We start from the raw sequence: 17,399 nt of genomic DNA, 5'->3' as shown, positions 1-17,399 counted from the left end.
ATGCTATCCTGGCTGAAGAAGGGTGAAACCCCAAAACAGGTCCTAGGATGCTTGTTTCCAGTCCAGGGAGGACCTGGCTTGGCAGATCGGGCTGGACTGTTCCCATGAGGCACAGGGTCAAGACTGATTTGCGTATGGCTGGGTTCAAACTGGAGCGGCATGTTGAGCAAAAAAACGATGGATTTAGGCATAGATCTCTGTACTGGGGTGAATGTATGACATTGTTCTGCATTCTGTCCATCAACTGTTGTTTTTGCATCTGTCACGCAGAGTGGAAAGGGTATGCCCAGACGTGGGTCCTGTGCTCTCCATGCCACTGGAATCAAGCTATTCTGGCTGATGAGGAGTGAAACCCCGAAACCGGTCCTAGGATGCTTGTTTCCAGTCCAGAGAGGACCTAGCTTGGCAGTTCGGGCTGGACTGTTCCCATGAGGCACAGGGTCAAGACTGATTTGCATATGGCTGGGTTCAAACTGGAATGGCATGGTGAGCAAAAAAACGATGGACGTAGGCCCAGATCTCTGTACTGGGGTGAATGTATGACATTGTTCTGCATCCTGTCCATCAACTGTTGTTTTTGCATTGGTCACCGCGAGTGGGAAGGGCATGCCCAGACGTGGGTCCCGTGCTCTCCATGCCACTGGAATCAAGCTATCCTGGCTGAAGAGGGGTGAAACCCCGAAACCGGTCTTAGGATGCTTGTTTTCAGTCCAGGGAGGACCTGGCTTGGCAGTTCGGGCTGGACTGTTCCCATGAGGCACAGGGTCAAGACTGATTTGCATATGGCTGGGTTCAAACTGGAACGGCATGGTGAGCAAAAAAACGATGAATTTAGGCCAAGGTCTCTGTACTGGGGTGAATGTATGACATTGTTCTGCATGCTGGAGGTGGGTTTAAAAATGAGAGCTTCAGAAGGCATGAATTTATATAATTGGGTATACCATTACAGATTTCGCCATTCAGATGGAGTGTGAAGGGCTTACAATGAGGGGTTCATGTGGAAAGGTAGCAACCGTGGCCTTGCAGGCTATGTGCAGTCTGTAATAGAGAAACATCACTAAAGGGGTATGGCCATCATGGCAAGCCATGACTTGTAGTTGAGTAAGTACCTTCAGAGTGTAAGTCACAGAATTTGACCACTTACTTTTTATGTAGCATTTCCAAAGAGTTCCCCTCAAATATAGGCATTAGCCTTGGATGATACAGGAGCAGAAGGTGGGCATAGATTGTAGAAATATTGGACATACTGTGCTTTGGAACAAATGTAGAATAGTTTGACATCCGGTGCTGTAAAGTCACCCTGTTCATTTAGTAAGGTTAGGATTTCCCATTTTAAGCCTGGGATTTAGTACCTACCGCCTTATATGCAACTTATATATTTAACATGTGTTTAACTGTATTGATATGTGTGCATGTTATTAAGCAATTGTAGTAAGTAGATAAATATTCACTTTAATGTTAGCCTCACATATTATTTAGTTGAATTAGACTAAATGTATTCACCATGTAAAATAAGGTATGCTCTCTTTAAATTGCTTGTGATATAATCATTTATGCTAATTGTATTAATTTAGAACCTGTTTTGAACCTAATGTTGGCATATCATATAACTGAGCCTTAGTGCACACGTTAAGTTTTATAACATGTTCTGCAAATGCTGTTTTTTGTTTTCTCTCCTCTGCAGGTGCCTTACCAATGTGCTTGTTAAGTTAGAATAGGCTTACTGCTCAGTTTGTTAGACTATGTGGGGACTGATCTTTTTAATTAAAAATTAACTTCGGATATGGGGACTGAGATGGTGGGAGAGACTATCCTGTACCAGGTAGCCCAAACTTATTTTACATCCTAGGTTGTCCAGACGGTTGCTTCTTAGGAGCTGGGGAGTCTACCTGCTACCCAGTAGCACTGTGTTTTGGTTGGTTCATTGGGTGGAATCAAAGAAGGAGAAGCCTTATAAGACCTTCTTTCATGCTTTAATTGTATGCTCTTCAAAACAGCGTACCAGATCAAATCCCAATTTTGCAGAGAGAAGACTTTTTATCAACTCTGCTGATTTCTCCTGCCCAGAGTGATCATGGTTGAATAATCAGACTCTTGCCTTTGAATTTTAAATGTGGTTCATCTGATGTTGCTATATATATATATATGATGACGATTATATTTTTACCACAAAACTGGATTTTAATTTCTGCAGGCTGAAAATTCATAGCAATTTGTGATTTGCAGCCATTAATGCTGCCTAAACTACGGTGTCCGATATTTACATAAAAGCAAATGTGATCTTAATCAATTGTATCACTTATTCAACTTGGATGTCTGAAGTAGCTGATATTGTAGCTGACATTGTTAGGTCTACAACAGAAAGTGATGGGGCCCACTCTTCTAGCAGGCCATACATTAAATCTGATTTTCACAAACTCTCCTACTTTGCTGTGTGAGGCCCCGCACTCCCATCTTTGGACAGATCACTCCTTAATAGGCTTTCGGATCCCTAAATTTAAAGGGTCTGAACAAAAAGTTAAGCCCCTGATCAAATATATAATTCCCTGCCGCAAAATTACTCCGGATGCTGTTTCTTCAGTATTGGAATTTACAATTACAGCCTCTGATATAGACAAAGTTACCATTCAGCTGCTAATGCAGTATTTAACAAGATCGCCCTCAGAAAACCTGTTTTAAGTCTAACCATGGCATGCACGCTCCATGGTACTCTTTGGAACTATGCCATGAAAAACCTTGTGTACAAAGCTTGAGAGACGATGGCATCGCTCTAAAATTCCTGTTGACAAAGAGGTTTACAGACAAGCGTCAATCAATTAAAGAAATCACACAAGACACATATCTCTTACCAAGTTAATCAGGTAGGAAATTCTTCTCAAGGTGCATTTTAAAGTTCTCACTTCTTTCCTTGAACTACAAGTCTGCTTCTTCGATAGTGTGCAGCAACAATCTCTTTGGGATTCCTGTGCAATTCATTTTGAAGGTAAAATCAATTAAATCTATCAGAATTTCACTAGAATAGTCACTTTTTCCTTCAGCTAGCCCCTGTCATTTGCTTATTACTTATTTTATCTTTCCCCTCGGGCAAATTTCCCTCAGACTAAAGAAAACAAACTGTTTATTCCCATTCAAAAAATGACCAATTTGCTTTCTATAGTTCTTACAGACCCATTTCTCATCTTCCATTGTTGGGTAAATTGCTGGAGAGTCAAATGAATATCTAACTTATGGATCAACTTGAGACAATTATGTTCCTGGACTCATCTCAATTGGGTTTTAGACCTTCACACAGCACTGAGACCACTTTGGTCGCAGTGATTGACCATATTAGATGTTCCCTTGACCATAACATTCTCTCACTACTTGTGCTGTTGGACCTCTCTGCAGCATTCAATTCTGTCTCTCATTCTAGAATGCTGTTAAGATTGCAGGAGGCAGGGATCTATGGGACAGCATTATCATAGTTCACAGACTTTCTAAATGACCCAAACTATTACTTTGGGATCTTATAAATCACGTACCTTGAAACTTTATAAAGGGTTGTCACAAGGCTCTCTTGTGGGCCTTTCGCTTTTCAAAATCTATGTGGTCCTTTACTAACCTTGCCAGAAGGTTTGGCTTTCTTCCTCTTACATATACTGATGACACACAGGAGATATTTAGGGGCATATTCACAAGAAACTTTCGCCAAATTTATCGCAGCCAAAGTCGTGATAAAAATACCTCCCCATTCACAAGCCTGTGTAAACAGCCCACAGCACCAGTTTACCTGTGATAGCAGCCACAAAAACCATCACCTCAGAGGCCTACCACAACTATCGCTAATGAGATACAGAGTGGGCGTTCCCATGCCAAAAACCACAACAACATCACACTTCAACATTCTCAACGACCAGACAGAACTGCGATAAAAACACAAAATAGGCGATAAGGCGCGTTAGCACCAGGAAATCTACACCTGCTCTGACCCGGTGTAAAGTCAGATGGCAGCCTGCACCACAAAAGGGAGACCAGCCCAGGGCCACATCGGAAGGGCAACATATGCCATGGAGCCACCCATCATGCGGCCCGGACACCCAAGAGGGCCACAACACCCACCCACACCACCCCAGGACCACAACCCACACCTGGAACACCCCACCCCCAGACCACCACAGACACAGCACAGACAAAGACAGCGGACCCCTAGGAAGCATACCGCCTCACAGACCCAACCCCTGACAATGTCACCGTCCACCAGAGGCTGAAATGGACAACCATCCCACGCATCTCGACCATCATCGCCCAACCGGCCAACGGCACCAACACAGTGGACAACCAACATCCCACCCCACACCAGGCTGCTGGCTTGGCTGCACCTGTTGGCCCCTGGCACCTCCCAACCAACACCCGCCAGAGTCGGAGGAGTCTCACTGCCAGCCACGTCCAAGTCCCTCAAACCTGTCCTGGACATCAACATCACCCTGGTACCCTAGTCCCCATATGTCCAACACAATGCGCAGGTCAAACTGGAGACCAAGCAAGGATCATACGCCATAGCAGGATGCACGCACGTGTTGGAGGCAATCCACAGCACACATGTCCCACCTGTGCCCCCTGGTTACACAGCACACAATCACCGCAACAGAAAGCACACGTCCCACCCCAATGTGCAGGCAACAACAGAACACCGTGGATCCTACAACAATATCCCCTTCAAATACACAGCCAGTGTGCATGATTCCTTCATCCTCCGACCGTCCATAACCAACCAGCATACCCAGGATGGCAACAAGGGAAATGCACAGCCCCATGGCAAATTCCAAATGAACACCCCACTCACCTCAACTCCACAACCATGCAAATCACAACTCTGGCAATCCACATGTCACAAAGTTACAACCAACATGCACAATAACATGCTCACCCACCAGACATGACAGAACAACTCACAATGGTTAACTGACCCAGCCGTGAACATGAGCCAGCAACGACAAGGCACTTCAGCCACACAACAGCCGAATGTGGGTAGAGGTGGCAAACAGGCATGTGTGAAGGATGCAGTAGTACCATGATTTGGAAAGTACACAATGCCAAGAGATGCGGAGATGTGCTGACCAGACCGCAGTATGCAGCACACACCCATATCCATGGTGACGTACACCTCTGGTGTATGGAGTGTAGTGGACAGTGGACGCAGCCATGTCACCACAGCCAGTGGGGGACCTCGCGGAAATCTTAAAGTTATGCCACCCCCTAAGCGTGATCGGAGTGGGATGGCCCCCGTACACCACGCCAGCGTAGGGGTGTGAATAAGAAGCACGTAGCCCTGGGCATGGTCCTCTTCCAGAATGCCCAACATCTCTGCCAGGGTGGCACCTCTCACCCCGCTACGAAGCCTATGCCATCCTCTAGAGCAGAGTTGCCTGCGACGCTGTGCGCCTGTCGGACCACGAACCCGTCAGGCCTGCCCCTGCACTGCCAGGCCTCACTGATGACCTGCCGAAACCTGCGTGTGTCAAGGAGTGCCCACTATGTTCCAGCGCAAGCTCCAGGCCCGAGTCCCCTGAACTTGGCGGCCTCCTCAGACCATCACGGCCTCCACGACACGGGCCCACTTTAGTCCTTTTTCGTTGACGTACTCTACTGCCCCCTCAGGCCTACTCCTCAGCCCAGTAGGTCCCATGTGTGAAACTGTGTCCTGAGTCATTAATGGCAGTGACCCCAAATCCAGGCCAACGGCAACAGCACCAGACTCCCTTCGATCAGTGAGGCATAGATCCATATGGGCTTCTTGCGACATGTGTTGCCACTAACCCTGCTCAACGCCAGCCGGCAACAGGTGGTGCCACTAACCCTGTTCAACGCCAGCCGGCCACACGTGGTGCCATTAACCCTGTTCAATGCCAGTCGGCCACACGTTGTGCCACTAACCCTGTTCGACGCCATCCGGCCACACGTGGTGCCACTAACCCTGTTCAACACCAGCCGGCGATACGTGGATGAGGGACTAGGACTACCCTGCGGACCAGTAGGTCCCACATCCAGCACCTAGGCGCAAAGCACGAATGGCAGATTACACACCAGTGGTCGCACGGAGAGGAGTAAGAGGATGATGCGGCTCAGTCCGAATGTAACCCATTTCACATACACAGAGGTGTCCCAACACGTGGTGCCACTGAACCTGAACTACGCAGGCTGGTGGGGCCATCCAACTTATGCGGCGACACTTTGTGAATGGGCTATGCTGACTGCTGCTTCAGGCCTACACCACGGTCAGGTAGGTCACAGATTTGGAACTGAACATCGGTTATTCAGAAGGCAGAATGCATGCAATCGCATGCACGCAGAGGCGTAAGAGGATGATGCATTGCACTCTGGAGGGATCATCGTTACGGAGGTAATCTAACACTACTGACAAATGCCCTTGTTTCACTAACTCTGTGCCTCGCCAGCCAATGACACGTGGCTGTGGGCCACTGATGACCGCTGCCTCTGGCCTACACTGTGGTCCAGTAGGTCACAGACTCGGTGCCACTAAGTCTGTTCCCCGACAATCATGGTCACTCTCAGGTCGAACTTTAGTGACATCTGAGTCTATGGCCTAGGGGGCAGTTTTCATCCTCACGTAGCTGATACCTAATTGGTGGTGGCACCGAGGCTGTCGCATTCCACTCCTCCATTTGCTGCTTCTGGATAAAATCAAACCTTTCGGTGTCATGCCCTGGAGGACACCTGCCACTACCCTCCGCAACATACACCTCAGACATTGATGGTGACCCGCTGAGGTCGCATGGCCCATCTGACTGCACTGCAAGCCACCGTCCCATGGCTGGATGTGGCGTGGTGTTGATTTTCACGTGGAGATTTGGCAGGTTATCTGGTAACTATCACATGGTACCGCCTTGTTGTGAATTCCACGTTGGCACAGGGTTATTTTCCCGCGATAGGCTGCGATATTGAAAGTTGCGTTACGCTACTCTTGCGGTAGTTATCACACGTTCTTGTGAATATACCCCTTACTCTTTATCAAGATTTAAATATTGTCAAAGTTCGTTTCTCAACAGGTATGTTAGCTATTGTAACTTGGATGACAGAGAATTGTCTCCAACTGAACGCCAATAGAATCAAAATCATTCTGCTTCGTACAGCCCAGGAGCTTTGGACATCGAAATGGTGACCTTTTGAACTTTGTGTAACTCCAACTCCCAAACTGGCTGTAAAATATGTAGGCATCCGCCTTGACCAAGGACTTGAAAGAACATGTTGCAGCCACCACTGGCTCATGTTTTCATGTGTTACCGATGCTCTGGAGAATCTTCTCCCTCCTCCCACACCCAGTGAGGAAAATGCTAGTCCAAGCACTTGTCATCAGTCACTTGGACTATTGTAACACTATTTTGGCTTCTATAGATGAGACTGCTTTAAGGAAATTTCAAGTAGTTCAAATACGGCAGCACGTCTTATCCATTTTTTTCCAGCTAGGGCGGCCTCTGCCCCTCTACTCTGTATGCTGCACTGGTTACTGAGTTGCAAAAGTATCATCTTTAAGGTCTGCTGCCTGACTCACAAGTCCCTGCAGGGCAATGTGCCGAGCCATCTACGGCTAAGCTTGACCACTATGGTCCATGCAGAGTTTTGTTATGTAGTGACAAAGCCTTGCTTTTAGATCCAAGTATTTCTAAATCTTGTTCCGGGTAGATCTTTTTCTTACTTGGCTTCCTTTTTGTGGGAAAAGCTTCCACTTGATATACGCCAATGCGCATATCATTTTAACTTTAGGAAATGTTTAAAAATACCATTATTTCAGGCCTAATCCGTCTGCTACTCTGCCATAAACTGTCTGCGCCGAAATGCCCCTCTCGGGGTTATTCATGTGCACTATAAATTAAATTAACGTAACATAGCATAGTTAGATGTGCTTACATGTCAAACTTTGCTAAACCCAGTATATTCATCCAATCCTGCTGTCCAGCGGCAAAACTTTCTCTTATGGAAATTCTGTTATATTCAAGAAATTGTAGTTGCAGCTGTGAACTCATTGCACAGATGTTAACATTATTTATATCAAGATTCAAAGGAGTACTAAAAATATCAGGAGCTATGGCTGACACGTCTTTAGTGCCTTACTGTGCCTTACTATGCGATCCAGTACTTGGCCTATCACCCTCTGTGAGGCCAACATCTGCAGGAGGAGGTGATGGTGCGAAGTCTCAGTGGCCTGTTTAACTGTTCTCATAGATTCCTCTAGCATCTGATTTGTTGATAAAGATGTCTTCTGTTTCTCATATTTCCCTAGCTTCTGTTGCAAGTTGAACCAGACTTTAAAGAGTTTTATTTAGGGTGTGTGGGTGGGATACGCTGTCAAAAATATGGTGAATGCCCCATTTGCCATATTACACGTACATTATAGCCCATGGCACCTATAATACAGCTGACAGCATTTTGATCACATACTGGCAGGGTATCCCAGCTGCCAGACTCTAAATATGGCCCTAGGTTTTTGAATATAAGTTCCCTTGGGATTTGAATGCACCAGAATATTATGACCTGTACAGTTAATTTATGGACTTCAGCGGATATCTTTTTGTAATCTTCCTTATTGCTGTTTTTATTAGCTTTGACCTGTCATGAAGTTACTGTTTTACCTGCAGATAAAATTACCCCTTAACTAAGTTAAAATAATAGTTATTAGATTGAGAGAGGGATTATTTAAGCATTTGATCATAGGGAGATCTCTGATTATTTGTGGTGGCAGTAAAGGTGGATTGATTTGACACCTTGGGATATCATGATTAGCTGAATGATGTGGAAAATCGGTATTTTCGAAAATGTCTATCTCAATTTTCTAACGGAGCCGTTCACCTTTCTCATTAGTGTTTCTGGTGCTGTTTCAAGGTAAAAGTACCTGAAAATGTCCCTGCAGTGTACCCACCCTCTTGATGATTGATTTGTCTTCGGGTATTCAGCTGGCATTTCTGATCTTTGGGCAGAAGAGGCTGCATAAACTCTCTCACCCCAGTCATGACGTGATACGGGACTGGCAATTAATAGCCATAGTCAGAAAAGCTTAAGCCTCAGCAGTTCTAGGCATCAATCACCTGAACACCAACTTCTCTCCGGAAAATGTCAAAAGTTACCATAGCCATTCTCACTACAAAAGCATACTTTGCTTGTCAGCAGCCTCCAACTTCCTGAATCCCCTATCTGTGTGGATTGTCACCCACACAATGCCCACAGTCTCCATTACACGTTTCGTCTCTCCAGCTGTGTACCGATGCCATCTCTTCTCCTAAAACCAGGGCCAGTGACCGAATATATACACATAGGCTTCAGCTGACATTGATGTACTTATTGTAGAAGCATTTGGTGACATTGCCAACACAAACTATCAGCTCATAGATGGGTGTGGAAATATATATGCATATACCTGGATTTCAGCAGCACTACAGATAATAGAAACTGGTCAATAAGGTAGGAGGTCCTGACACTTTTTCTGCCCTCTGTTGCCCCCTGCTTTTCTGCTTCTATCAATATGCTTAGATTCTATCACTGGTAGCAATGTGGGCCATCACCTCGCTCCTGGCTCTGATGGAAAAGACATAAGAAGCCATTTGGATCATAGTGAGTAGCCAAACACCCACCAGAACAGCACAGGCTTCGGTCTCTGCTCCAGTGGCAGAGCAGCACCAGCAACACTGTAGGGCTCAAAGCTACCTGGTGGGATCCCACCGTCGAAGCAGTGATCTGTTTCTAAAATAAAAACTAAAAACATATGGTCCTGACATGCTGTAAGCATTCCCCCAGTCTGTGAAGTCATTCTGTGTTTTCTGTTCAAAACTGAGAAGTTTTTTCATGAAGTCGCAAGCAAGAACAATGTATGCAGGAAGATCTGGTTGAAGTTGGTTGAAAGCCTATCTGACTCTGAATTTTACAGCAAGAAATATTGCCTTGGGAGGCTGGTAAATAGTCACATCCATTGACACCAGTGAGGTTTCTTCCGGATAATATTGAAACAGTTAGGACTACACTGTTTTATGTAAAAGAAAATTTAAATGATTGTGTTGCTCAAGCTGGCAATTACCAAGTGGAGATCCTCACTTTTAATGAATTTGAAAAACCATTTCAACCGTGTCCACCGCTTGAGTGACATGTATCGCTGCTTAACCATTTCTTTGATGAATATGATTTGAATTTCTATGTGCACTAAAATTAAAAATTAACACTGTGATGTGTATTCTTCCTTAGGAATATTTCCAGTTGCATTATATCTTTTTACTAAATATACAATATGGACTTTGATGCGACTGATGTTTCATTTTAGCTACCAAAGAACCCCAACCTCCTAGAAAATGCACATTTCCCTGATACCAGCCTTAAATATTTCCATGTCATTAGCGGGGCCAAGATAAGGATAGAGACTTGTAACAGTTTTTTTCCTCAGCACTGCTTTAAATGTAGAGTCTTATACGATATAAATTTTAATTCTGCATCATGTGTTGTAGTAATTGAGCTTGTATGTTAATCCTGACTGAGTTGAAGTAAAAAACGTAAATTATGATCCTTGCATTGATCTCAGACTTTGTGCATGGTTGAGTCTCAGATCACCTCCCTGTGTGGGAACATATGGGTTACATATAGCCTGGCCTACTGGAGGTTTGAAATGAGAAAAGTACCAGCAACAGAGACATTGATGCAAGATTAACCAGCAATCCTTGCAATCACTCAGACAGAAAAGAGAGCAAAATGGTGCCTTTTTATATTAATAGATTCATTATCCATTCAACAAGGACTTACAACAGCATTTAACCTGTTTATCACCAAAATCTCTTGGATGCACTCAAAATCATGATGAGTTGTGTTGAACTGATACTGAAATGGCGACCCTTGACCTCTGGGTAGGTCGCCGCCCCCCCCCCATCTGCACAGTGCCACCTGTGCGTCCAGCTCCCTGCTGCTGCTGAATCTGAGGCCCTCCACCACCCGCATGCTACCACCTGCGCCTCATCCCTGGTGGCCAATGGCAGGCCGTAGGTAGGTTCTTGTCATTGTGAGCATCACTGTTACTGTCTTGCCTCTCTGTATTTGTGCCCCCACTGTTCTCCACTGTTTTGCCCTTCCGTTCTGTGGCCCCACTGCTGTTTACTGTCCTCGTTCTGTGCCCCCAATGTTTTCCACTGTTTTCGCCCTTCCACTCTGTGCCCCCACTGCTGCTTACTGTTTTCGTTCTGTGCCCCCACTGTTTTTCCACTGTTTTTGCCCTTCCATTCGTTGCCCCCACTGCTGTGCACTGTTTTTTGTTCTGTGCCCCCCTTTGCCCCTTCTGATTTCTGTACCCCTTCGCCCTCCTGTTTCCTGCCGCTGTGTCCCCTGCGGCCCCGCCCCCCTCGCTGACCATTCGCTGCCCCTGCCTCCCACCTCCCAGCTGCTCCTCCCTCCCACCTCCCCATATACGGTGGCTGGTGCGCGGCCGCGCGCAGCAAACACACAGAAAGCGCACCTAAGGCAAGCCCGTCCACGCCTGGACCGGGCCCAATGCCAGAACCCCTGGCCCCCGCATCTGCCACGAAGACCGCCTCCGATACGACGCCAGCACCCTCATCACTCTCAACCCAGGACAGACCTCCACCTGCTTCAAAGCCACCCCGAAACGCACCCATGGTCCCTTCACCTGCCGGAACTGCAGCTTCACCTGCCTCGGAGAACCCGAGACTCCCGCCAAGAAGTACCTCAACCATCTCCGGTGCATCCTACTAAACACCCGCTCCGGACGCAAACACGCCATCGAGCTCTGGGACCTACTCGACACCTCATCACCGGACGTTGCCTTCCTGACAGAGACCTGGATGAACGAATCCTCCGCACCCGACATTGCCATAGCCATCCCCGACAGCTACAAGATCACCCGCAGAGACCGCACCAATGGAATCGGAGGAGGAATCGCCATTGTCCACAAAGACACCATCAGTGTCTCGACCAGCACCGACGACACTCTCAGCACCGCCGAACACATGCACTTCCAGATCCACACGGATCCCAACACCACCGTAAGAGGCAACCTCATCTACAGACCCCCCGGACCACGACCCCAGTTCAGCTACTCCATCGCCGACTTCATCATCATGCACGCCCTGACCTCCACCGACTACATCCTCCTCGGAGACCTGAACTTTCACTTGGAGAACAACAACAGCAACTCCTCCACCCTGATCGACAACCTCGCCAACCTTGGACTGAAACAGCCTGTCATGACGCCGACCCACATCGTCAGACACACACTCGACGCCATCTTCTCCTCAAGCTCCCACGTCTCCTTCAGCCACACCTCTGAACTCACCTGGACCGACCACCACTGCATCCACTTCACCTTCCGGAAACCCGCCGCACACCACTGCACCCTACAGATCCCCCGAAGATGCTGGAGCAAAGTCACCGTAGACCAACTCCAGACAAACCTCGCACTCAGCCCACCCATTGACCCCTCCAACCCCGACGACGCCGCTCGCATTCTCAGACGATGGATGGACGACTGCGCCAACAACTTAGCCCTGCTGAAAAAAACAACCTACAAAAACACCAGCAAGAGAGCCAGCTGGTTCACCCCGGAACTCCTAGCATGCAAGCACACCTGCCGGAAACTGAAGAACAAATGGCACAGCGAGAAGACGCCGGAGAGCCGCACAGCCCTCAAAAACACCATCCGCAACCACCATCACCTCATCAAGTCTGCCAAGAGGACCTCCTTCAAAGACCGCCTCGACAAAAACGCACACAAAAGCAAGGAGCTCTTCAGCATCATGAAGGAACTCTCCAACCCCAGCTCCAACGCCAACGACATCCCACCGACGCAAGACCTGTGTGATTCCCTTGCCACCTTCTTACACCGCAAGATCGTCGACATCCACGACAGCTTCGACTCCCGGACGAACCCAACAGGCCCCGACACATCAGACCCGCCTCACCCCATCGACCTCGACCCCCTGACAGCCTGGGTCAACATGAACACCAAGGACACAATCAAGACCATGGGCACAAGCCAATCCGGCTCCCCATCAGACCCTTTTCCACACCACATCTTCAACAAAGCCGTCAGCTCCATCGCACCCCACCTGCGCAACGTCTTCAACCTCTCCTTCAAGACCGTGACCTTCCCAGAGAGCTGGAAACACGCAGAGATCAACGCCCTACTCAAAAAACCCAAGGCGGACCCGAGCGACCTCAAGAACTTCCGGCCCATCTCCCCGCTTCCATTCCCAGCTAAGGTCATCGAGAAGATCGTCAACAGACCTCGAAGATAACAGCATCCTGGACCCCTCCCAGTCAGGATTCCGCAGCAACCACAGCACCGAGACTACCCTCATCGCCGCCACAGACGACATCAGGATCCTGCTGGACAACGGCGAGACGGCGGCCCTCATCCTCCTTGACCTCTCTGCCGCCTTCGACACTGTCTGCCACCGCACACTATACACACACCTCCACGATGCAGGGATCCGAGACAAGGCCCTGGATTGGACCACCTCCTACCTCTCTGGCAGAACCCATAGCGTCCGCCTCCTCCCATTCCGATCCGAAGCCTCCGAGATCATCTGCGGCGTACCCCATGGATCTTCCCTCAGCCTGACACTGTTCAACATCTACATGGCTCCACTCGCACACATCGCCTGACAGTACGACCTCAACATAATCTCCTATGCCGACGACACTCAACTGATCCTCTCCCTCACCAAGGACCCCCTCACCGCCGAATCCAACCTCCACAAAGGAATGAAAGCCGTCACCGACTGGATGAAGTGCAGCCGACTTACGCTGAACACAGACAAGACGGAGATCCTCATCCTCGGCTCCAACCCATCAGCCTGGGATGACTCCTGGTGGCCCTGGTCCCTAGGGGCACCCCCGACACCAACCGACCATGCACGCAACGTGGGAGTCATCCTCGACTCAACGCTCACCATGACAAGCAAGTCAATGCAGTCTCCTCCGCCTCCTTCAACACCCTCCGCATGCTCTGAAAGATTTACAGGTGGATCCCGACAGACATGAGAAGAACTGTCACCCAGGCCCTCGTCAGCAGCAGACTCGACTACGGTAACGCCCTCTACGCAAGAGCCCCGACCAAGCTCATCAAACGACTGCAAAGAATCCCCGTCGACAAGAGAATCTCCTTCAAACTCCTGATCCACGCACACAAGGCACTCCACAAGACCGGCCCAGCCTACCTCAACAGTCTCCTTCTACATTCACAACTGTCACCTCTGCTCCGCCGACCTCTCCCTGGCCTCCGTCCCGCGCATCCGGAGAACCACCACCGGAGGCAGATCCTTCTACCACCACGCCGCCAAGATCTGGAACACCCTTCCCCTCAACCTACGACAGACCCAAGACCTGCTGACCTTCAGGAGACGACTCAAGACCTGGCTGTTTGACTAGTAGCGGCAACCCCCCCCCTCCTCTCCGCAGCGCCTTGAGATCCTTGCGGGTAAGTAGTGCACTTTACAAATCTTGTGATTGATTGATTGATTAAATATATCTCATGGATCACATGCAGCAGGTAAAAATTGGTCGGACTCAGCTGATTCTGTTTTTATGCCTTGTGGTGTAGTGCAAGGCACCATCTATCCTAGGACCACTTCTCTTCAACATTTACAATGAAGCACGTTAAACCCTTCCCTTAGACCTGAATTTATGTCCACAAATAGAGAGGCTTTGAAAGCATACACAATGGTTCGAGATGAAATACTTATAATTCAGTTCCTCATTTTCAGGAATTCCAAAGATTGTATTCACCATGTGACACAACTGGCATCAGGAGAAAATAACCATCTTTCCCCTTTCACAAAACACACAATTGAGGCAGCTTTGGAAACTATGTTAGATGGGGCACTGGCAGCTGGGGAGACAAGAAGGATGCAGACCCAGAGGACAGGACATCACTTCTGGGCATGATAGGAAGAAGAAGAACACACTGAAAATCCTGGCCTATCAGAACTAGGTGGATTTAAACACTAGTTGCTGGTGGTTAACACAGCACAGGCTTTCCTTTCTTAGACACTTAACATTACTTCCCACCATCCTGTTCTTCTGCTTCCCTGCAGACTCTCTGATTCAGACTCTTCCCTAATGTATCATCTACAGGGCAGACCCAATAGTCAGTTCCTGGACAGTATCCTGGTCATCTGGTGGCTAGTCACAACTTCACCGCTTCGACACACGGGAAGTCAACTCTGTTGGCAACCCTTTGTAATTCATTATCATCATATGTAAATGTTCTCAGACAGATGGCACATTATTTTATTATGTTTTTTATTTATTTAATAAAGAATAACCTATTTTTCTAAATCTTGTATGGGATCATTTTGTGGTGTGCTTTCACGTTGTTACGTTTTGAATTGGTGCATAAATTCTTTAAAAATTGCTTCTAGGTTAAGCCTACCTGCTCTATGCCAAGCTACCAGGGGGTTGAACACAGGTTAATTTAAGGTTTGCTGGTGACCACCGTAACAAGGATTGTGGTCAGTATACCAATTTCTTACTCTGGAGATCAGCAGTGAGAATTTGAACTTGTGTTTGTCCTATACCATGTAGAAATGTTGTGTTACATTACAATCCCATATAGAGATTTTGAGACCATTTCAAGTTTTTTAATTCTCTCTAGCTTTCTGATTGGCTGTTTTCCTTTTTGTAACGTTCCTTACCTCTTTGTCTCACCATGGAAGTGAAGAGGATCAATGTGGATAAGCTCGGCAGGGCTGAGCTACAGAAATCCTTCAAGGAGAGGGGCCTATGTGCTGGAAAAGAGGCCACAAAGGTGGACCTTCAGATAACCCTCTGTGCCTGTGAAGAAGTTGCACCACCCAGTCTGAGCACTGTGAAGAAGTAGATCATAATGCGGAGGATCTTCTTTGAAGCAGAACTTGATTCAGAAATGGGGGATGACCTGGTTGTCTGCCCTGAGCTGGACCTCCCAGGGGAGAAATTTCCTCTAATTACTGAGGGAGAGCCCAGTGTGAGGTCATGAAGTATATTGTCCACTCAGGGCCTGTACCCAGAGGAGCTGGTGGGATGGTAATCAGAAAGGGCACTTAAGCTGTGAAGGGCTAAAATGAGGCTAGAAGAGAAAAGGAACGAGAAAGCCTTGGTAGAAAATGAATATACTGCTGGAGCATGAGAAGATTATGAAAGACCTGGACCTGGAGATCATGAAAGACCTGAAAGAATGTCCACATACCTAAAACCCTGGTTCCCAATTATGTGGCCGGGGATGATACTGACAAATGGCTTGCTGCATATGAGGTCACTCTGTACTCTGAGGGTGTGCAAGGACCCAGAGGAGCACTTGTGGAAGCATGTGCTGGCAGTGGGGAGGGACACACTACTCACACTAGCGATAGAGGACCAGACAAAGTATGCTATCATGAAAGCCATCCTTATCACTAACTTTGTGCTGACCCATGAGAAATATCTGTAAGAAAGTGGCTCTGTATATACTGTTCCCAAATAGGTTCAGTGTGTGCAGAGTCCACAGTCCCCAGAGGTTTGGCAGAGGCTAAAGTTAGATATAACCTTACTCTCTAAAGTTGTAGCTTGGTAGAGCAGTGAGGCAGTATCAGAGGACAGTGTAAAGCATTTGTTGTACACACTCAGTCAGCAAATGGTCTCACACACTCAAAAACTGAACTCTAGGCCAATGGTTTTGTATAAAAATATATAGTTGTTTTATATTAGAACCAACAATATGTATCTCAGAATGAGATGCTTTCGATAAATACTTCTCAATAGGCAATAGACTTTTGAATGCAATAGTTACAGTTGTTGCAATAAGGCAACACAATTTCAAACACCATATAACATTGAGCTCAATGGGAATTTCTAGTTAAATGCAATTGATTACTTTTTAGATTACTTTTCTTACCACAGGACTGGATCCTGGATTCAGTCCTGGGACATCTCCTGTAAACAGTTGAGTAAAAACGTTGTGGTTACAGTTGTAATATTTAACCCCTTGCATGCCCTTGACGGAACAACTCCGTCATGGGCCACGGGCGCCGTGTGCCCATGACGAAGTGGTTCCATCATGCTGCGGCCGTTGGCGGCCGCTCCTCCCACGCAGCGCTAATTCCCCGCCTGTGCGGGCGATTAGCGCAAGTGGGTGGAGTCATGACGGAACCACTCCGTCATGAGCACAGCTCGCCCGTGACTCATGATGGCGTGGTTCCGTCATGAGCATAGCGGCGCCGCAAACCCCCCCAGCGCTGCGGTGGAATTCGCGCCGCAGCAAAGGGGTTAAGGAATATTATGATTTTGTTTTTGACAGGTGCACTGTCACCAGTGTACACATCATGGGTACACCAGTTTGTCAGACCAGGGGTCAGGGAAAAGAGGCTAGCATACTGTTGCAAGACTTGCTTGCAGTCAGT

Source organism: Triturus cristatus, chromosome 5_2 (genome assembly GCF_964204655.1).
Source record: "Triturus cristatus chromosome 5_2, aTriCri1.1, whole genome shotgun sequence".
Taxonomy (NCBI): domain Eukaryota; kingdom Metazoa; phylum Chordata; class Amphibia; order Caudata; family Salamandridae; genus Triturus; species Triturus cristatus.
Note: the sequence above shows the minus strand (reverse complement) of the source record.